At 39.5% G+C, this 22,835-nt stretch overlaps 1 long non-coding RNA gene across 1 annotated transcript; it reads left to right on the top strand.

Annotated features, from left to right (window-relative positions):
* The first annotated feature begins 32 nt into the window (after positions 1 to 32).
* Positions 33 to 10,305, top strand: LOC137146622 (uncharacterized). The gene is made up of 3 exons (XR_010917997.1): positions 33 to 6,939; positions 8,153 to 8,346; positions 9,759 to 10,305. It is a non-coding gene; the product is annotated as an uncharacterized lncRNA (long non-coding RNA).
* Positions 10,306 to 22,835: the final 12,530 nt, after the last annotated feature.

Below are 22,835 nucleotides of genomic sequence, written 5' to 3'. Positions count from 1 at the left end.
GGATCAGATCAATAATGGAGGCAATGGTATGACTCCAAGTGCTATTGTCACAGACGAAATTGGCAGTATTGACCTTATACCATGGTTAATTGAGTATATATGTACTTTATCTTGTAACTTTTACTGGCATGTTTTAGTTATTGTAGACTACAATTGCTCTTTTCCTTAAAACCATGGCAATTGTGGCTAAATTACTTGATTTTTGTAACTTTTATTCCATTATATTTTTTTAAAAAATTCAGAGAGGGTGGGACATACTGTTTCATTTTGTCATGCTGCATTCAGTTACAAGTGTTAATATTATGTTGTGCTGGTACATTTGTAGATGATGGGGATCTTCAAACCAGATAGAGTATAAGATCAATACTGCTAAAATCTGCATGTCCTCTGTGTGACTGATATAGCGTTGCTATTACATTTTTTTTTAAGTATCAGAATGAAAACAAAATATAGAAAACTTGGGAATAATTCCTTATATCTCAACCCTTCCCCTTCAGACTAATTCACAGTTGACTCACTGATATGTTTGAAAACTTCAGTTAGTTAATTTTGTTACCTTCCAGATGGGAATACTAGCTCTAGTTTAGACATACAGTAGGTGGATAGCTTTAGCGGTAAACTTTTTATCATACATTTTTTTTGCAACCACAAAACCTGTAATACACCTTAGAAGCATTGAATATGTTGGCCTTATCAGTTGGCATATGTAAATATTACAATGTTTTCTCCAAATAATTAATATTCCTAAAATTTATTTGAGCGTCACCATTCAAAAGTTTGTTTTGGGGAATTGATAGTTATTACTGTACATCTTTATTAATTGATGGCAAACATAACTGATCATTCCCCAGAATCCTATTTTTTCATTACAGTATCTAACTTTTTGCCTCCTCTTTTTTGGTTTTGCTGGTTATAAAGGTTTGGATTGGAGAGGGCTCACTGGATCCCAATCCTTGGAGCTGGATCATTGGATTCAAATCATAATGTGGATAGGATAGGGAGGCTGAATTACAAGGATTCATGGAGCGGGATCAAATTACCAGGAACATAGGAGTGGATTCCTGCCCCAACCAAACCGCATTCGTGTGGATTTTTTTTATTCAACTCAATTGGCTATTCCAAAGATTTTTTTTCCTATTTTTGACGATTGGAGCCCTTAAGATGCACGATGGATTTTTTTTTCATTTTTTTGGTAAAAGGAGCAAAGCGAGGACCTGGAGAGGTACGCTGGAGCAATCTCCTTGGAAGGATTCAGCACAAGTAGATGGTAAACATTAAAGGGGAAAAGGGGGGTTTGTTTAAAAAAAAAAAAAATCAGTAAGTCATTTCTCTAAATTTAAAGAAAAATTGGAGTTAAAGATTAAGTAGGTTTTCAATTGGCCTATTGCCTTTTTTCTTTGACAAATAAAATTTTTAAAAAAATTGCATGGTTGTTCTCATTTATCAAATGTAAGAATCTTTAAGGTGGTCACCAGTGTCCTGCCCCAATGAACTACAATAAGATCAAAGCTTACACTCAACAATATTCAGACAAAAGGGCTTTCATTTTGAGTTCCATAAAATTCAATTTTTTCACACCAGCTCTTAATAGTTGAGGATATAGGCAGATCACTGGTTTTCAATTTTTAGGCTTATATAAGGATTTCTTAGTTTTGAAGAGACTACTGTGACGCGTATTTTGCAGGAAATGCTTTGATCGATCTTAACAATCAAGCTCACTGAATTATTTTCTTTTAAAAACGACATAAGGTTGGAATGGTATGGTAAGATTTTTAATGTTATAAATTGCTGTATCTGTTCTTGCTATTGTAATCTGATAGTTTATCGCATCTAAAGCATTAATCTTGCAAAATGGGCATAGATTAGCTATTCGGGTACACGGGAAAATAGCACAAATTTTAGTTGTTTAAAATGGGGCACTCTTTATAACAACTTTCAACAACGACTTTTAAGATAAATGAGGTAGGAAAAATCTCTTAGGGGATCATGCTATAAAGTGTGAACTTAGGTAAATAGGTACATGGTAGGAAGGACTAAAATATGCTTCAGCCTGTTAACAAAATGTTAGAGTAATTTAGATAATTGAGGAATTACATATTTTCAACTGGACTTCATTTAAAATTAATATCTGTTTATATATAATGTGGGAAGACTATAAATATTATAGGTTGTCAAGAAGAAATTACAAGAAGATTAAGCTTGTAATTAAGCTGTGATTGTATTGTAGGCTGTTGAGTAATGACACCTAGCTCTGTTATTTAGCTTCAGGCTAAGTCTTGTTGATTGCCAAGGTAGAACATACCCTTTGGAGTATCTGAATGTTACATTAAACTTTTTAAAATTCCTATAAAACATAAAGCCATCCATCATAAGAACTAGTCACAGTCAAATCTATCTCCTGTTAAAACTTGCTATTATATTTAAATGTAACTACTCTATACCGTATACTACCTATCAATACATTCACTGTATAAAAGCCATTGTGAAATGGAGTGCTGAGAGTAAGCAAAAATGGGGATGCAATATGTAAGAACTGAGTAAAGATCAGAATGCTTACAGGATTAAGGTTAAGATGCCAAAATAGATCTGCATTGTCTGACTTATGATCTGTGCACAAATCATTTTTGTAATAGGCACTGACAGGAGAGCTGTCATACTATAATTTTAAACAGACTGTGTAAATGTATGTTAAGATTTGATTCCCTTCAGAGGTGGTTGTAGGTGGTTTCCATATGACAGGGAGGGCTAGCATCCAGTCTGGAGTGATCAAGATGACAAGTACATTGCATTTCAAGGTGAGAATCTGGGTTCATATTCTGTGAAATAGACTTGTGGGCACGGTCTAATAAAATACTGGCATGAATAACATTAGTTTATAAAATGTAATGTGTGTGCTTCACAAATGAGAATGGAATCTCCACTTGCCTATAGATACCATTGTAGAGTTTCTCAGATAAGTTATGACAATGAGAGAGCATCAGTGTGGGAGTGGGATATAAATCATTCAAGTAGAAAGCTTATCACGATTTCTATTTTAAATCTAATTACTGTTTTTAAAATATAGTAATGCTATATTGTTTGGATGCAAGAAAGAGTAACATTACAAGTAATTTCAATATGTTTCCAAAGGAAGTTGGGGGGGGGGCAGGGATGCTTTCTACTGGGGGTATGAAATAACAGCTCAGGAAGGTTGTCAATGCAGCCCATTGTGCTTTGCAAGAGCCATGGGTTTCATGCTAGTGAATAGCATGAGGTAATCTTGGTAGGGAAGTTTGACATTTTAAAAGATGTGTTTTAAAAAAAAGAAATGCCAAGAAAGTGTTGAAAGACCTGACTTGCTCCTTCAATGCAGTCTAAAAATTTGACGGGTAAGCTACGTATCTGAATAAATATACAATAAGTTTCACAATACATATTGGAAAACCATATTTTTAACTGCTTCATATGCAATTAAGCTACAGATGTTTAATGTTAACCTTGAAAACAAATGATTTTCAAGTACTTATCTCAAAGTGGTTTGTAACCAAAATACACTTAGCCCTAGTGAAATACAACCACCATGGAATGGAGCACAGATGTTTACTGGCACCCTATATGCCAGGAGTAGGACTTACTGGCCTCTGGGCCAAATGTAAACAGCTACTCTTAAAAATACCTATATTTATATTTTGACATGATCTTTTTTGTGTCCATGCAAAGCAGACTGTTCCCTCCTTGAATCAATCAATATATTTCTAAAAGGTTGGAGGTTGTTAACCTATTGTAGTTAAACAGAACAGCATCTGTTTTCTCATATAAATTTAAATAGAAAGAAATGGAATAATTCCAAAGATATTTCTTTCTTGTTCATCTTTGTGCTAAAGAGAGATGGTTCAATGGATCAGGTACAGGACATGGCAATCGCTGTTCCCTATTCCTTTGTCTTCCATAAGCTTCCCATGTGGTAGTGGGGCAAGCCATTTTAATTTCCATTTTCCTTGTCTGTAACATGGAGGCAGTATGTACCTCATAAGTGTTGAGGCACTGATATTTGTAAAGCACTTTGAGATTCTGTAATAAAATCGTTATAGTGCAAAATGCTCTTTTCTTTCAGTATTTCAAAAAGGATGTTTTCCAATCTCCTACAATTCTTTTTACTGTTATTAGCCAAAGTACACAACTAGTGGACTACAATGCTTACAGAGCTACAATTAGAGAAGGGTTTTTAATTGGTTTAGAGAGTTGGGAACAGTGTTATGTGGACTTGGTCTGTAGAGTCTCTCCTCTCCTGTATCCATTCATCTCTTCTGGCATGCTGTGGTCTTTTCACTGTATCATGTCTTTGACTCCTTTCCTTTTGGCACCATTGTTACCAAGACCGGAGGAGCCATGTAGACACCTGAATTATCAATAGAGTAAGGTTCGACAAGTTACAGCAGCCAGAGTCCTCACCTTTAGGCCTTCCTTGAGATCACATGCTTTGTGACAAAACTATGTGACTCTTGGCTTTCTAAAATTCAGAATGAAGTTTCCAGTCATGCTTTGGTTATACATATGCTTCAGAGAAAAATAGGATGACGACGATATTTAAAGTTTAATGCTTAAATCATCAAACTAAATTTAATCTGTTTTAATGGGTGAGGGAAATCTAACAAAGCTGCCCACATGGCGTGGTTTTTCATAGCAAGGACAGCAACTCTTTTGTGCTTCTGTTGGAGAAACATGCTGTCATTTTGTTTACATCCATTATAAATCTCTTCCCCTATTTTATGGTATGATGGCCATTGCAAGGAAAATTTCACTGATGTTTGAGCATCTTTCTTTGCATGGTAATAATGGAATATGCTCCTTTGCTACATTCCTGCATTGTAAATCTTCAAAGATACCAAAAGTGGCAGCATCACAATCTCAGTGTGAATGCCCTGAGGGCAATTTTTTTTTCTCAAGACAAGTGGTTTCTGGCCTTTATCCATGGTCTTTTGCAGCTGCATGTTTATAATAGAATGCACTGTGAAGTACGTCATGCACAGAGTTGTGCTGGTGCAAGGGAGAAAAATATCTGCCCTCTTTTGAAAACTACCTAGTGTTGATACTACTGCAATATGGACTCTAACACTGATTGTTGGAAAATGTCATCCCTTCCCTCCAATGCCGGGTAGGAGTGGGGGATATCAGCTCTTTTTGGAGAAAAATTTAATACTGAAAACTATGAACCTTTGACTTCATAGCACTTCACGTGCCTAATGTTCTCAGTCTCCTCTGAACTGGGTACTCTCTAACCAAATATCTCCCATAATGCACCATGGCTTCCCCTCATGCTGAGCTGCAATGGCAGATCATGAGATTCCTTGCTGAGGTCCATCTACAGAGTTGTAGCCTGTTTGGTGGGGAACCTGACCCACAAAGGAGAATGGGGGCATTAGGTCTGCCATTTCAATGAGGTACCATGACCGCATTTCCAATTACAAATTCTTGGGGTTTCAAGTGTTTTTCTGAGAGAGTCAGAATTTTTCAAAGTTGATATCCTCGTAGTGCCAAATAATACATTGCTGCTTTGGGGTTTTTGGTCTATATATACTCAATAGTTGCAAACTTTCAATTTGACAGTTAGGCTTTTTAGTTAAAGCATGACTGCATTATTTAATGTAAACTTGCTTGGGGTTATCTTTTCACTATAATTAAATGCTGTGTTTTTAAAAAAAACACACACATTGGGGTGGATGTGCCAAATGAACTTCTGTTCTGCTACTCTTTGATGTATCTGATATAAAACACAGCCCCAATGACTACAGTTAAAACGATAAGGAAATCTATGATCCCAAAGTCTGTTGTATTATAACAGTCAGAGATTAGACCTCATTTTAAAATGATTAATGGAAAATATTTGTACTTTCTGATTTGTTAACAAGAAAAGCAACATGACTGAAAATGGAGTGCTATCCTTTTACGTGTTGTTTGTATTCTATGGTTTTTTTGCTCATTGATACGGTTTTGGTTGACTGCATTTCTTGTAGAAAGTCCTAGTCTCACATCTGCATTCCTCAACTGTCTGACTTTTTACAATTTAATTTACACCTCATGCAGAATTTGATGGTGGTACATATTTTATGCCCCTCCCCCCCACTTGCTCCAACTTAGTTATTTCCCTGTTCCGTAAGTTTTTGTCTTGATCAGATTTATCTGCTCTAATAAATCTGAAACTAAATAATACTTCACTAAAGTTGCTAATGTGATTATTGATTGGCATTTTTCCAAGAGATTAAAAATTAAACTACTTTAATGTATCATTGAATCTTGCTGAGTAATAGCTTGTTTAGACCTGTCGCTCACAAATTACTGCATGGATATTCAGATAATCTAGAATAGAAGTAGATTGATTTGATACTTGTAACTTCCACTATATTCAGTGCAAAAACATCCCTTGTCATAATACCTAAATTGAATAGTGTAATTAAAAAGTGTTTGAGTGGTATCATAGCTTTACCTTTAAACTAACACAACAAAAATATAAAATACACAATTCCAACCAAACATATTTATGTTCATTCTGTTTAACATACAACCTAAATCAACTTCAATTTAAAATATAATTTAAATTGTTTAAAATTGATAACTGTTAGTATAGTTATGAATGAATTAGTTGAAGGCTGCAAATAGTTCCAAAACATTTTGGGAGGACTCCTTGCCATAATATGAAAAACGTATGTGAATAAGGCTGGCTACAGTAAGTCATACTTCTCCAGTAATAAATATTTGTCACTTAATGCTTTATATCTTAAGTTCTGTGCACATTAACCAACCGATGTTTGCAACAATCCCTCTTAAATAGGTATTACAATGCATAGATGAGGAACAGAACCAGTTAAATGACTTGCTGCTTACTCCAACAATACAGAAAGGATGTGAAAGTAGATAACATCATTACTCAATCCACTGTTCAATCACTACTCAAAGCAGTGTGTGAGTATTTGAAACATCTTTAAGTGCACAAAGTCACAGCAATGGTACTAACATATAGTCATTAAAAATTTGTGAAGGGCAGCGTTTGCATGAGTAATTACCTCTCTATTTTAATACTCTTGCCTTATCCTTTAACCTAGTTCTATATTGGCAAATGCTTTAGCTAAAAAATCTCCAAGCTTCTAGTCTAACATAAAATGAACAATTTTGTACATGACCTGATTGGTGCACATCCTATAGCTAGTGATCCTACTGAGTTGGATCAAGTGCAGGTCTGTGGACGCTGACAACACACAAAGTGCCTAGAATTACTGCTTATGTGTATTATGATAATATGTAAGTGCTGTAAATACATTAAATGGAGGTACAGAGAGGCTGAAGTAACTTGACAAAGTTATTCACGTCAGTTGCAGAGCGGCAAAAAGAATCCCAAGTTTCCTGACCTCCACTCCAGTTCTTTTCTGTGCTGGACCTCATTCCTTGGGTTCCAAGATTTTTGGTTCATCTTTATTTAATCTTAATAGTTATATTCCTGCAACATAGTCAGCTTTCTGTAACTAGGCATTTGTCAAATGACATGACTAGACTTTGTCATCTAGGTCAAATACTAAACCAATAAACAGGCACTGGTAAAAACATTCACTACTGCCATGGGATGCATTTGAACCTGTGTTCTTACCTTATTACCACTCTCTGAATTTCTCTATTATAGCACTGTCTGTGTGCACATTCTCTTGAAAAATGATGCTGTGTCCACTCCATTCTTAGTAAAGGAAATACTGTTGGACTCTGAAATCTTTGTTGCATTTTGAGCTTTAATGGCAGGTCTGACAAATCTGTCACATAATTTAGTATAAATTAAAATCAGTAATTCTGCATAGTCTCTTCAATGTTAATGTAAATACAATAAGTTGGCAAAAGAGGGCAATGAGACATCTTAGGATTTTAGAAAGAGGGTGGTAGGTCTCATGCCTTGCAACACAATCCCCATAAATTGCACATTCATTTACTATGTCCTTATTCCTTTTTCTATGACGTTGGAATTGTGTATGTCATTGGGAATATAGAGTTGAGTATTGTAAGGCTCTGAGTTTCCAATTATGAGCTATACCCTCTGGTTCTAATCTCAGCTCTGTTTCTGGCCTTTAGTAGTTCTTTAGAATCATGTGCTTTCTGCTAATCCCTGTATCCTGGATTGTAATTAACCATACAGGCTGCTTGACACACTGATGTACAAATGTGGATTATTCTGAGGAAAATCTCATAAATGTGAAACAAAAGATCGTTAAAATAAAAATCCCTGAAACGTAAATAGAAGAACAAACAAAATAAGGCCGTTATAATTTACAAAGGATGGAAACACAAGTGAAATCCTTCTTTGGACAGTAGAGCCATCTAGTGGGCAAGGTAGGTACCTGCAAAATAACTCAGGCCTGGTCTACGCTACAAATTGGTTGACGGAATGCAGCTTACATTGACCACATAAAGTATGTGTCTCCACTGGCATGTCAGTTCCACCGACCTAAACAGCGGTAAAATTCCACTTAATAAAATCACCTCCACAGGTGGCTTAGTACTGCAGTCGGATTGTGTGGGTCGAATGAGCATCTGTGTAGGCAGAGTGCAACGTAAATCGACGTTATTGGCTTCCGGGAGGTATCCCATAATGCTCCGTTGTGACCGCTCTGGACATTTGCACTCTGCTGCACCCCAGCACATGGACAGGAAACAGCCCAGTCCAGGATGAATGAGGAAGACTGTGTACAAGGAGAGGAGAATGAGGAGAACGGGGCAGACGGGTGGGATATTCATTCTCCCTGAGAGCCAGGACCTGCTTGTTATCCCAGCGCAGCCCAGCCGGAAGGGACAGTGTGACTGATGCTGGGAAAGGCATATCTGGCGAGTGTATAGCAAATCGCATTTCTGTGGTTATAGCCCCAGTCCATGTTATTTCTTGGGGAAAAAAGAGTTTGTGTTTTTGAGGGGATGGGCTTCCTGGTTGTTGGTCCACTTAGAGGGTTACCCTTGGAACAGACTATGCACAGGGATGCTCCAAGAATCCTCCATGGATATCTCCAGGAAACTTTTTCATGTAGGTACTCTGAAATCCTTTGCAGAAGATTTCTGGGGAGGGCAGCCTTATTTCTTCTGCCATTGTAGGACACTTCCCCGCCACTCTGCTATTAAATGAGCAGGCATCATTGCGGAACACAGCATAGCAACATAAGGGCCATGCCCATACCCAGATGCTTGCAGCAAATCTTTCCTCCTGTGTTACCCTCAGGAGACTGATGTCACACACCGTCATCTAGGGAAAATGGTGTGAGTTTACAGTACCTGAACAATATGGTCACTGTTATTCCCCTGCCATGAACAGTGTCCTGGGCCCTAACACACAATTCCTAGCCATGACATTGTTGGCATAGGTGTTCAGCATCTGGGAATGGGTGCCCCTATTTCTTCACCAGTGACACTTCACCCACACCCTCCTCTCCAATCCCTTTGGACCACTTCCTCACAAAGTGGTCTTTGGGATGGTAAAGGGGAGCCCAGTGATCCTACTTCTTGGTTAAGTGTGGATTGGGGAGTTTAGTGTGCTATGGAGATTTCTCTATAATAGATGTATTCCTTACTTACCATGTATAATTCCCTTACCATGACTGGAACACCACTCCGACCTATGCAATAGGTACAGATTGGTTTGCGGGTCTGGCTTTGCCTTGTGAATATGAAGGAGAGTTTTTTTTACATTGTAACATTTCTTTTCATTCATGGGCCCACCTAACAATGGAAACTTTTGTGCTTTGCTTTCCTTACAGTGGATACCTTGGCCTTCACTCCAGCTTCTACTCCTGCACCTTTCCCAGACTAGAAGGTGAAAAAAACAAACACTCTGGATGACATGTTCAATGAACTAATGAACGCCTCCGACTGCTGACAGAGCTCAGAGCCTGGAGGATGTCACTGTCAGGAAAACAGAAAATAAGCACAGAAGCAGGAGTGTACAACACAACAGGAGATGTTGCGTATTAAGAGGAATCAGTCAGACATGCTGAGGCATCTGGTAAAACTCCAGGAAGAGAAGTGGCAGGACTGGCTCTCTCTGCAGCCCCTTAAAACATTCAACCAACAAGCTGTTTCCCAGCTCCCATCCCCAGGTACCCTAGGAGGAGGTCAAGCAGGGTGCAGTACGTGCTCCACTCCACACTGGTGGAGGGGAGCAGAAAGAGGCGATGGCCCCTTTTAAGAACTGAGAATGTGCATGTTTTGCTGTTTGTACAGTCACACTTTGCTGTGGATGCCCAAGCCTTATGAGAATGTTAAATTATCATCCTTGCTCCCTACTGTAATGGATCATCAATAAAACTTTTCTGCTTTAAAAAAATTACTCTTTATTCAGGGATTGTTGGCAGGGAAAAAAAGGTGTGAGGGTGGGGGGATGGGAAGGAAAGGCACAGCACTGACAAAGATATATGTTACTGTGGTTCATTGCAAAAATTGATTTTCAATGCTTCCCTGGGGCGCAGTACTCTGCGGTTTGCTCTCAGCGTAGCACTGGTATCTGGCTGCTCAAAATTTGCAGCCAGACTATCAGCCTCCACGAACCAACCCTGCAGGAACTTTTCCCCCTTTGTTTCACATACATTATGGAGCACACAGCAGGCAGAGATAACAGTTGGGATTATGAGTTCATGGAGGTCTAATATAGTGAACAAACTACACCATCTTGACTTTAAGCAGCCAAATGCACATTCCACCACCATTCTGCACTTGCTGAGCCTATTATTGAAATACTCCTCGCTGTCCTGGTGCCTGGCATAGGACTTCATTAATCAGGGGAGCAAGGGATAGGCAGGATCCCCCAGGATCACTATTGGCATTTCAACATCACCAATATTTATTTTTCGGTTAGGGAAGAAAGTGCCTCACTGCATCTTTTTGAACAGACGTGAGTTCCTAAAGATGTGCACGTTATGCACCTTTCCAGACCATCCCACACTGCTGTCGGTGAAACATCCCCTGTGATCCACAAAGGCCTGCAACACCATTGAGAAATATCCCTTTCAGTTTATGTACTCTGTGGCAAAGTGGTCCAGTGCTTAGATAGGAATATGCGTCCCATCAATCACCCCGCCGCAGTTTAGGAGATCCATTGCGGCAAACCCGTCCACTGTGTCTTGCACATTTCCCAAAGTCACTACCCTTCTTAGCAGAAATCTGTTGATGGCCCTCCACGCTTGCATCACAGCAGTGCCCATGGTGGATTTACTGACTCTGAATTGATTCCCAACTGACCAGTAGCAGTCTGGGATTGCTAGCTTGGCGATGGCCGCTCACTTCTCCACTGTAACAGCAGGTCTCAAGCGAGTATTCATGCGCTTCAGGGCTGGGGACAGCTCTGCGCAAAGTTCAATGAAAATGGCCTTTTGCGTACGAAAGTTCTGCAGCCACTGCTCATCATCCCATACCTTCATAACGATGCAATCCCACCAGTCACTGCTTGTTTCACGGGAGCAGAAGCTGCGCCACTGACAAGATGCTGCATGACAGCATGCAGCAAATGGGAATTGTTTCACTCTATGGCTTGTAGCAGGGCGGCTTCAGTAACATTGCAATTTTCAGTGCTGCAGCTCCTGTCTCACCCCTGAAAATACTGCAGGATAAGTCATGAGGTGTTTGTGATGCTCGCAATGATAGTGCACAACTGTGTGGGCTCCATGCCTCTCCGGCAATGGCGTGCACACGGCAGAGATGGGTTTGGAAAAATGGCGTGAAAAAACGTCTGTTCTGGACAAGAGGAGAGGTGGAAGGGAGCACGTCGCATCATGGAAGGACAACAATCTTCCCAAAAGGTACTGCGGATAGTTGCACTGTGGGATAGCTACCCATGGTGCACTGCTTTGATTATTGATACAAGCACAGCTGGTGAGGACGCAAACCCCTGATGCAGGCGCATGGTGTGATCACGGCACCTCTGACTTTGTAAGTTTGGTGGGTGAAAGTCAACTGAAATTAAATCGACTTCACTCCACAGTGTAGACATACCCTCAGAATACAAATAGTCTTGCTTTTTTTGCTGCTGTGATGTATAAAGACAACTTGAACTTTTTGTTGTTAGTGTTCTGTTTATTTTATTACAGTCTCTAAAATAGGAATATCAAGTGTAGTTTTTCCTTATTTTGCTGGAATTCTTGTTTGGGGGAGCCTCAGATGCTGATGGTGAGCTCTCATACTATAACGGAAGGGTGATCATCTGAAATCTTAACCCATACAGCTTGTCAGCCAGTGAATATTTGAACAGGAGTTAAATAAATGATAACAAAAACAAATTTTAAGAGCCTAAAATCCTTCTCCCCGCAACCACTCAGGTTTTAGTCTCTTGTGATATCACTTCAGTAGTTCTCAAGCTGCTCTTTGCGTGAAATGACTGTCCAATGTAAAAAGCAAGTGTGGATGTCTGGTGAGTGAAGACTTTATTACAACCTTTCTAAATCCAAAGAGAAGGAAAAACTGATGGCTATCCGTCCTTTCTTCAACTTCGCTTGTAGGGCACTGTTCCTAAAAGTATATTTTATGCACTTCTCTAGGCAGAAGATATACCTGGAAAATATCTAAATATTTTAATAAACCTAGAACACCTACTTAATAAATAAATGTTAGTTAGGCTTCACCTACTTGTGTAGAGTAGCTGCTGTATCCAGCCATCCAGCAAATACTTTTACATCTCTGGGCTATAGTTTGCTTCTACTTGCTATAGCAGTTCCTCTGCTATATCTTTAAATTACTTGCTATCAAAAACTCCAGGTTATAATTTAGTCAGAAAGTATAGAATATCTGACCAATAGAGACAGCATTTGTTCACTAAGGAGCCAGATGGATTTATATACATATTGTTTTCTTCAGCATAGCAATGCAGGGTGGGTATTTTTTTTCTGAGTACACATGCTCAGTGTTCTCAGACAGCTTTTACCCAAGAGGTTACCAGACTGCTGTATAGAATACCTGCTGGTGGTTTGCAGACTGCTGCTTGATCACATTGTACTGGCTCTCCTCACTATGAGCTGAGAACAGAATAGATATGAGGAAGGGGATGAAATGAACAGCAAAAGGAAACAACACAACTCTTTCTAAAAGGATAAATTCCTTCGTGCATTAAAGAGCTTTGAAAAATTCTAAGGCCTCGACGAAACAGATTTTTTTACTTTTATACAATGAGGGGTAGGATTGGGGGTGAATTTTTTCCCCTACCACTACAGTTACACAATCATAGTGTAGATACACTGAACCAATGCAAATGTGATCATCCTGGTGCAACTTATTCCTGTCCCCATATAAGAATATAGTACCCCAATCTGAGCCCATTTATACCAGTATAACTATCCACATGTAGCCCTGGTCTGACATAACTAATTGAACAGCAGTGACCATGCAGAAGAAGTCTGAGGGGGAACCCCAACTCCACACTAGTGGGGGAATGGTTGTACTGCTTTAGCTCTGTACCATTACACTCAAGTGATACAACTTTTGTGTATAGAAAGACAATTACTTTGTCTTCACTGGACTGTTCCATGGTTGCAAAGGAGAGGAAAGGAGGTAATGATATCACAAGAAGAAAGGGAAGCTCAAAGATCAAGATGGGAAGCAGGTCCTACTGATTGTGATTGAGGTTCATGGTTCACTAAACACCACTAACATGGACTGTTATAAAGAAACACGTAATAACGATGTCACCTTCCTAATGCCTTCCACTCAAGGAGTTTGAAACTCTGCTAGTATTGATCACAAGAGCCTTCTGAGGTACGTAACTTGGTGTTATTTTTACTGTGCAGACATGGGAGAGACTGATATGCCCAAGGTTGCACCATGTGTCAGTGGAAGAGCAGGAAATAGAACACCCATCTCATGGAGTCTGGTGCTCTAATTATGTGAGCACACTTTTACACTACATTGTTAACCTTCCACATATATTACGAAGCATTCCCCACCCCCTGAAGAGGGGTTGGCCTGGGATTGGTGATGGAGAAGTGGATGGTGCTGGAAGATCATTGTATCTTTTTATCAATTATGATAAATAACATTGGAGCAAACTACCAAGGGAGCTGGAAGATTATCCATTTAGTGAAGTTTGCAAATCAAGACTGGATGCCTCTCTGGAAGATATATTTTACTCAGATGCACGTTACTAGGCTCAATACAGGAATAACTGGCTGAAAGTCTATGACCTGTGTTACACAGGAAGTCAGATTAAATTAATTTGTGAATGAAACTAATGGAGTGTTTTAATTAAAGGGCTAGGTGCGTAAAGCAAAGACTAGGTATTTTTTTTTTTTCAAAGTTGCAGAAATACAGTTCTGTATTATTGTACTGCCATAGTGCCTACCACGTGCCAAATCATTTTGCTAAACCATATTAAAAAAGAATAGGTGATCCCTGCCCCAAAGAGCTTAAAATCAAACTATAGCACTAGAATAAGCATTCTTGGAAGTGTTACAGGGATACAGATAAATGCCGTTCTGCTTATTGCAAATTTTAAATTATTTTGCACATATGCTAGAAAGACAACGATTTGTAATACAGCAGCCTCCCTAGAAAGTGAATACATTCAATAGCAATCTGGCAAAAAATAGGAAAGAATAAAAGAATATTATCTTGTCCACTCAGTGGCCATGTGGGAAAAGTAGGATGATAAAAGTGATAGTGCAATTTTTAGAATTTGCAAAAAATACACTAGTAGCACTATGCTGATACTTCCATGGGAAGAGGATACAATGAAGACATGAATTTAAAAAAAAAACTTTTAAGCTATCACTGAAAATGTTGTAGAAAGGTCAGCATCATTCACCTTTATAAATAGATGACGAATGGGAGGTGCAGAAATCTAATATGATTTATCCACATCACAGTCAGTGGCACAGCTGAATATAAAACTGAGTTCTGGCTTTTCTGTGGACCATGCACCCTTTCAGATGTATTATGTGACAGCCAACAGGAAATAGAAGTGTACGTCTCAACTAGATTAGGCCTCTAATTTATTGGTTTTTTTAAATAAAAGGGCATGGAGTATGTGGGAGGAAATGAGTTAAAAACCCTAATCCAATCAGAAATTTTAAGAAAAAATTAAAACAGGTTTTTTTGCTTGTTTTAATATTCAAACAATTGGCTACAGTATAAAAAACAATAAGATTATATCATATGTTGCACTAAAACTGAAATGTCAAAATTCGGCAGGAAAGAAGCCAGCTCAATCAAGTTTTTGCTTATAAGAGAAAGAATAAAAGTGATATTACAGAAAAGAACTCTCCTTAGGAGTAAGGAATAACCCCCAAGTATTCCTTGCAGTTAAAAGTAAAGGAAGTAGTGGGGGAGGTAAAACAAGCCCTAGGAGGCTTTTGAAGAGAAGGGCCATGGAGTGAAAAGGGACAAAGCTGAGATTCACAAGGACATCAAAGGCAAGAGAAGATTAGTGAGGATGGCTAGAATTCCACTGGAAAGGGGAAAGGGTTTCTGTAGCAGGTGTGGCAAAGTGAACTGAGAAAACCAGACAATAGAAATCAGTGCTGCTATGGAGTCTGCTCTACACCATGAAATAGGGATAATGAAAAACTCTCACAACATGATCTATAAAACAGTCTTTCTACCTCCTGTCTCTCTCATTAAACACAGTCACTGAACATGCAAGACCTTTAGAAGCCTTGTCGGCTTTCCAGTCTTCTGTTTATGATTATACATACTGTAGGATACCCAATAGTTAAATGATGTAACAACAAACTATGTATTCAATCTATTTCGTATATATATATATATATATCATCCATTCCCATACAAGTGAAGACTGCAGTCTGCTGAGAGAAATTTAGCAGATATTAGATTGAAAGTATGTTTGGTTGTTTGTTGATACAGAAGGGAATTATGAGGTTTAAGTTTAGGAAAACTATGTCTGTATTAAATATAAAGGGAGTAAACCTTTGCACATACAGCCCTTTTCAGCCAAGAATTCTTAAAGCAGTTTTAAAAACTAGTCAGTTCTAACAATCTGGTTTCCCATTTTACGTAAAGGGAAACAAGCATGGAGAATTTATGAGACTTACTCAAAGACCCAGAGCATGTCTGTGGCAGAATGGGAAAGAACCTGGCTGTCAAGCCTCATCTTGTGTTTTAACCTCCCAGGATCACACTCTTCAGCAGCCTCACTAGGGTGTAACTAGAATGGAAAGACTGAATGCAGACTGTCATAAATGTGATGAAAGGCGGTCGCTCAGACTGAGCATTTAAGGGCCTAGAAAGAGACAAGGGTTGATTTCTATGGGTTTGGCCAGAAACCTCGTAATGTATCCCTACTTTGTTGTAAGATAGCCTCATTCAGATTCAAGGGGCCATAACATTTCTAACTACTAGTGTCTATAGTTGGTTTAGGGACTTTGGATCAGATTTACAAAGGTAATTAGGTATCTAAAGATGCAAATAGGTGCCTAGTGGGATTTTCAGAAGGACCCATTTACATCTTTAGGTGCCCAATACCTTTGTAAACAGGGCCCGTTAGTAAGAATCCCCCTTGGCTAATGGTAGCCGGCTTGAGAATGAGAAATAGTGCTTTTGTCATATCTCTGTGCAGAAGGTGACCCACACTGATGCTGTAAGACCACGCTGAACATGCACAAAGAAAACTGATCTCAGCAGAGTGTACAGGAGGGAACTGTTTGTAGGCTGACTACAAAAATAAGTGTTGCAGCTGGAGAAGTGGAAGTATGCAGAAGTAATTAACTTGCCCAAGGTCACAAAGTGAGTCAGTTACAATTCTAGTAGGAGAACCTCAAAGTCCTGACCCCCAGTCTGCTGCTCTTACTGCTGGGCCACCCTGTAATAGGTTTTTGAGCTACCAAGTGCACAAACTGTCTTTTCCCTGCCAACAAAAGTCCATTTTTTAGCAAGATTATTCTCAAGAAACGTGCTGAAACTACTGTTTCAATTAGTAATATTGTGGATACAATTACCCATGGTGACTGACTTCCCCCTCTCCTCCCCAAACGCACACACATCTGCCTCAAGCTTGCCTTTGAGGATTTCAGAAAAGCAAAAAGTCAAGAAGCTCTTTCAAAAATTCCTACCAAGTCTTGTTAATGAAACTTCTTTTCTCTGAGTAGCTTCTTGCTGCTTCTTCATTGATTTCAATAATGCTTCACCAGAGTGATTCAACCAACTTGGCTGCTAATTTCCTGCCTCCTATTTTCCTCTTGAAAAGTAGAATGATGTTCCAGACATCCTAATTATAAAGAAAGATGAAGTTCTCCACAGAGCTTTCAAAACCATCAGCCTTCTTGTGATAATGATGTGGCTGCATTTTTTTGTTAACAGGATCTCCTAGAGAACTTGAGCCACTGAGCAACAGTGTACAAATGATGCCTTCATACCCTCCAGGGAGAAAAGCTTTAGCTGATTGATTGTAGGACTTGTGTTTCAAGGCAGCAGAGACAATGGCTGCTGTGCATACAATTGGGCAACCCTCTCTCAGATCCTTTTTCTAGGAACTGGATCTTTTGTATCTTTGGTGCCCTCCCCCTTATATTTTGTTGTACAGACACGCAGATCTATCCTTTTAGCTATCCTCTCTCCAAGCCAAGGAGGATCCAATAGGGCACACTTTGAAGCATGTCAGCAGATATGCTTACTAATTGGCTTGGAATTGCAACCCTGTACTGTAGAGGAGTTCTTCTTGACTCTAGCTGGTGCCCTGAAGCCTGAAGAGGGAGAGAGAACCCTTAGTGTGTTTATATTCTATAGAGCCCAACGATAGATATTATCCATTAAAGTAGCTAGTACTTTCTTCAAAACTTAAGTTGCTGTACTTGTCCCAAAAAGTTCTTACAATAGAAAGTCCCCACATTGCTTTTAAAAAGTATTTCCTTTTATCCATTATTAAATGTGTCTCCTTTGAACTTCACGGAGTAATTGGAAAAGGAGAGACCAGATTGCAAAGAAGAAAATAAATAAGACATGACATTAAGAACGTGACTAAAAGAAACTGCTCACTGAGAACAAATTCTTAGGAATGTATTCTCAACTTATTTATACACTCTCAAGGGCTCTTCACTCCCATAAAGCCGTGAAATTCAAAGCACGCTGTGTCTCTCTGGAAGCAGAACACAGACATAAAGGGACTCCTCTAAAGTAAAATATTTGACAACATTTTCCTAGCATTTCAAGCACATACTCGTGAGATGAAATCATGGCTATGCACCTCAGCAAACTGTTTTACAGTTAGTTAAAATACTGCATCTTAGAAATACCTTGAGGACAAAGGTATACAAGACCTTATATATAAAGGCTTATAGCCCACTACCAACTTGCCCTGAGGGCTTGGGCAGCTCATAATCTCTGTATCCCATCTGTAACAAGGGAATAATATGCTTTCATAAAGTGCTTCAAGATGTGCACTGTATAAGACTAAAATACAATTATCACTCAGGTCCTGCCTACAGCCCCAACACAGCAGATGTTTCTGGTAAAATAACCATAGTGAGATAGTTAACATTTACTTTGTCATTAGTAGGCTTCTGAGTTAACATCCAATTGAGTGCAGGGGGCAGGTCACATATCCAAGTTGTTTTTGCTTTTTGTCTGTACGCTCAAACCTCACTGTGTAATGTGGCACTTTAAACACAACCATTTTTTACTGTTTCATGGCTGATCATTTTAGAAAAAAACAGCTATTAGATTAGGTGTGGAACCTGACAAGATATCCATTACTTATCTCCTCTCTCTGTCCTGTCTGTGTCTCCTAGGGCCATGCTTGTTAATTGAGACAAGTAGGTCTGAGTAGTGTGGGTTGGTTTCTTTCCCTCACAAAGCTGCAATCTCTGAAAGCAGCTCATACCTGTGTTAGCAGGGCAATGACATTTGGGATGCCCTGTGGATTTGGAAACGTCACGTTCCAGATCATTGAGCAGGCTGACCAAAAGCCAGTTCAGCAGAGAGCAAGCAGGGAAGAGAAGAAATCACCTCGTTCATGAGGTTCAGTCCTGGGGTGCTAAGCACCTCTGGCGAGGTTCTAAACACCTTCAACTCCCATTGATAGCAATGGAAATGGAGGGTACTCAGCACTTCTCAAGATCCAGTCCTTAGGCTGTGGAAATTGACCAGTTCTGACACTGGTTCAGACAAACCACCAGGATGTCTAGTGTTGCAAGGCTTGGGTTGCCAGTTTCAGTTAAAACTGCTGGAGAGTAAGTCAAAATGAAACAGGAGTAAAAGTGGGTCTGTCCATCAAAGCCCTGTGTCCGGCGCCACTCTCCCCCTGCTTTATCACTCGTTCAAATGAGCCAGTGTTTGAACTGGTAGAAATTTTGGGGAAAGGCCTTAGCCTCAGAATGTTTCCTAATATCTAACCTGTGGAGCATTGCTAAGGAGCGTCCCTCATGGGAGGCTGCAAATCCTGATGTCTGGGCAGCTCTCTTTGTAATATCAACTGTATATGACAAAAGGGGATTGAGTTATTGGAGCCAATGGTGATGACTTGATTATGCAGCAGGGGCATCTTGTAGCATTTCCTTTGATTCACACTGGCATACATTAGAGGTAGAGCAGACTGAAGGCCACAGGATGGTCCTGAGAGCACTGGATTGTATTTTATTCATTCCAACACTGCAGGTGCCCTTGACGTATAGGAAAGAGGGAGGGTTTTGGGTTTTGGGGGGTGTTTTGTAGAAGAAATTCTCTCTGAGGCCCTACATCCTGTGTATGGAAGAACAGCTGGATAATGTTTGATGATACTCTCACAATTTTAGTTACATGACTAAAGAAAGTGGCGTGTACAGCAGCTATACAATAATGTTCTAAGTTACCTATGTCATAGGTCTGTTAGAAGCAGAACTGCTCTAATCAAGATAATAATACCTAGCTCTTTACAAGAGACAAGGTGCATGAGGTGGTATATTTTATTGTACCAACTTCTGTTGGTAAAAGAGACAAGCTTTCAAGCATTTCTTCAGTAGATCTCAAAGCACTTTAATAAAGGAGGTCAGGATCTTTATCCCTATTTTATAGATCGGGAAACTGAGGCACAAATAGATGACTTACCTGAAGTCTGGTCTGCTTTGGGGCATGTATTCTAATAAACATTATTTAAAACTGTTTTTTGAGACTTTTAGTTGCGCTGTGGTTAAAGGAAATTCCTACGTGGTCAGCAAAGACACACCCTTTATAAATGGATGTCCCACAAGCCCTTTCTCCCTAAAGGATTACCCACAATGCTCAGGTTCACCTGGATCCAAAGACAGGTCTCTTTCTACAGCTCTGAAGGTACAACAGGTTTCTAGGTCTGTCTGAGGTAAGTGATTATAGATTTTGTTGCTCTGGTTAATATCACATAGCAAGGTTCTAGATGTGCTATGTCAAAGGGAAAAAATAACTTGTGGCCTCCATTTATTTTGCTCTTTTATGCTTTGTAAAAAAAGATTCATGTACTTTATTTTAACAGGTGTTTCTTCCTGTTTTTTTTTAACTAAAGAAATAGCAGGAGTCTCAAGTCTGATCTTTATGTTTGTCAGGATTTCTTAGATGATTCAGGAGTCCTTAATTGAAGGAGTAAGGTGTCAAACCCTTAACAAGGAGAGCTTTTCTAAGTGCTTTAGTAATAGGTGTTAGCAATCAGTAACACACAAAAAAAAATGTTGCAAATAGTCTGAATAGCAATGACTTCCCCTTCACAATTAATCAAGTTTTATTTACATATTATTTATGATGTCCTCATTCTGATAGTTGTTCATTAGTCCAGGGTAGGTAATACTTGAATTTACAATGCAAGAGGAATCTCTTCTCTTCTGCATCCCCTCCACCCCACCCCCAAAAGAAAAAAGAGCCTAAATCTCTCTCCTTTCCAACCCCCTTTGTGTGGCTCACCTTTGGCAAACACTAGAGTGTTGGGAAGCTACTCTATCCCAAGGAGTCTACAATTCATCTGAGCCTGGGCACTGACATGTAACTTAGTCTAGTGGGAAATTGGGCAACGTTTTGTATTGTTTCTGTGAAGAATGCAGGGTGGTGGAGGTCCAGGGAAATGGATCTGGGTCTAGGTTATTTAACTCAACATTTACTTAAAAAAAGGCAGGGGGAGATGGGGAAACAGACCCATTTCTCCTGGTCTGCTAAACTCAGGGAAAGGGATAAATGGTATCTAATTTTGAACCACCAATGGTCTTTGCTGCTGTTCAATATTTATTAAATGATACTGGTGCCCAGAAGCCCTGTTGTGGTATGTGCTGTACAAAGAGCGAGAGATTGTCCCAAGGAGATGACAACATAAGAAGATAATTGACATGAAGAGTGGGGAACGGGGTACACTTACAATACCTGCGTGTACTTTCAAAATCAGATGTGACCATTGTGTAGATGTGTTATAAATAAGTTTAGCTGATGCTTTGTCAAGCTGCCCCTCAGCTAAGCCCCTCACTAAGGGCTTGTCTTCACTGCAAAATTAATTTGAGTTATCTGCACTCAGGTGAACTGGCGTGAAAGCAGCCATACCACAAAACAATCCTCAAACTGCACTGAGGGGTTGTGTTCGCGATGGACAAGCTGTGCTAACTCAAACTGCAGCCTGTACGTACTGACCAACCAACAAGCTCCAGTTAAAAGCAACACCCTCATGGAGCTAAGGATTTGTACGTGTGGCTGGGACTGGAGTTATAAGTTGAATTAACTCAGCAGTGAAGGCCACTAATTGGCTGATCTGAGGTGTACAGCTGGGGTACTATAATACCCTAACAAATAGATTTCTTATGGGCGCTGTGGCAAAGGTGGGGGGTTTGAGGCGGGGTTAGTAGCCTTATACACGTGTCTGGAGATGGGCACATCTGGCCTTATGAAGACCTAACCGTGAGCAGGGAGATTTTGCAAACCCTCTGATGCTCTCTGTGTCTCATTGTTATGTGTAACCCTAATCCCTTTGCCTGGGAGAGAGGAAGGCGGTGATCAGGGCTAACAAGGTGTTGGCAATTTGTCATTTCAATTATTGTAACTGGCTGAACCACTCAGATGTTTGGCATTCTGCATGTCAGTATAAGTGTTATGTGAGCCCTCTGACAACAAAGAACTATGTTTATGGTTTCTTAGGCTGATTCTCTTCCCCTTTGGGTCAAATTTCTCCTTTTCCTTCACAGCCCTGTCTGTTCTCTGACTGTAGAGTATAACCTGAGGTAACCAGGGTAGATCTACTGAATATCTTACAGGAAGGTTTTAATTAGGGAATTTAAAGGCTAGGTTGGGACAGTCCCCTTGAGGCTTGCACCTATTTATAAATAATCCTAAATCATACAAACACCTCTGTTTGTTTGTCTATAAATAAAACAATAATCTTACACCTCCAGTCATCTGTGAAACACCCAACAAAGTTTAGCTGAATTTTAGCACGTATGAAAAGGTATTACCAAAACCACAGCACAGGAGAACAAAGTTCAATTGGTCTTTATTCCATAGATCAGCATTTGCACCAATCCTTTATTAATACATAGCCCAATACAGCCCCTCTGCTTTCAATATATCCATTCAATTAGCACCCTGTTAAGATGCACACCTGACACTGCTCTATCACTAAATTGCTGCATTATGCCTTTTTTGTCTTCTTTATATGTACTCTGACACTTGCTGTCTGTAATAAAATAAGGGGGGAAAGCATCTGGGGAAAATAGCCAGTCTGCTAAACCAAGAAATAGGGATGTTAGAGCAAGTTTTCCTCACTGGGAGAAAAATTAGTGACAGTGCTGTGGTGAATATTTTTCTTTGTCCCTTATTCATACGCTGCACACAATCCTTATCATGTTGAACAAGATTGCAATGTAGCCATAAAATAGGCAATATATTTGCTAACATGTAATAAAGCACCTAATCTATGGATTCACACA

Source organism: Emydura macquarii, unplaced genomic scaffold (assembly GCF_026122565.2).
Source record: "Emydura macquarii macquarii isolate MOO-44397 ecotype Brisbane River unplaced genomic scaffold, CSIRO-AGI_Emac_v2 contig_450, whole genome shotgun sequence".
Lineage (NCBI taxonomy): Eukaryota > Metazoa > Chordata > Testudines > Chelidae > Emydura > Emydura macquarii.
Note: the sequence above shows the minus strand (reverse complement) of the source record. Positions and strands in the feature narration are given on the sequence as shown.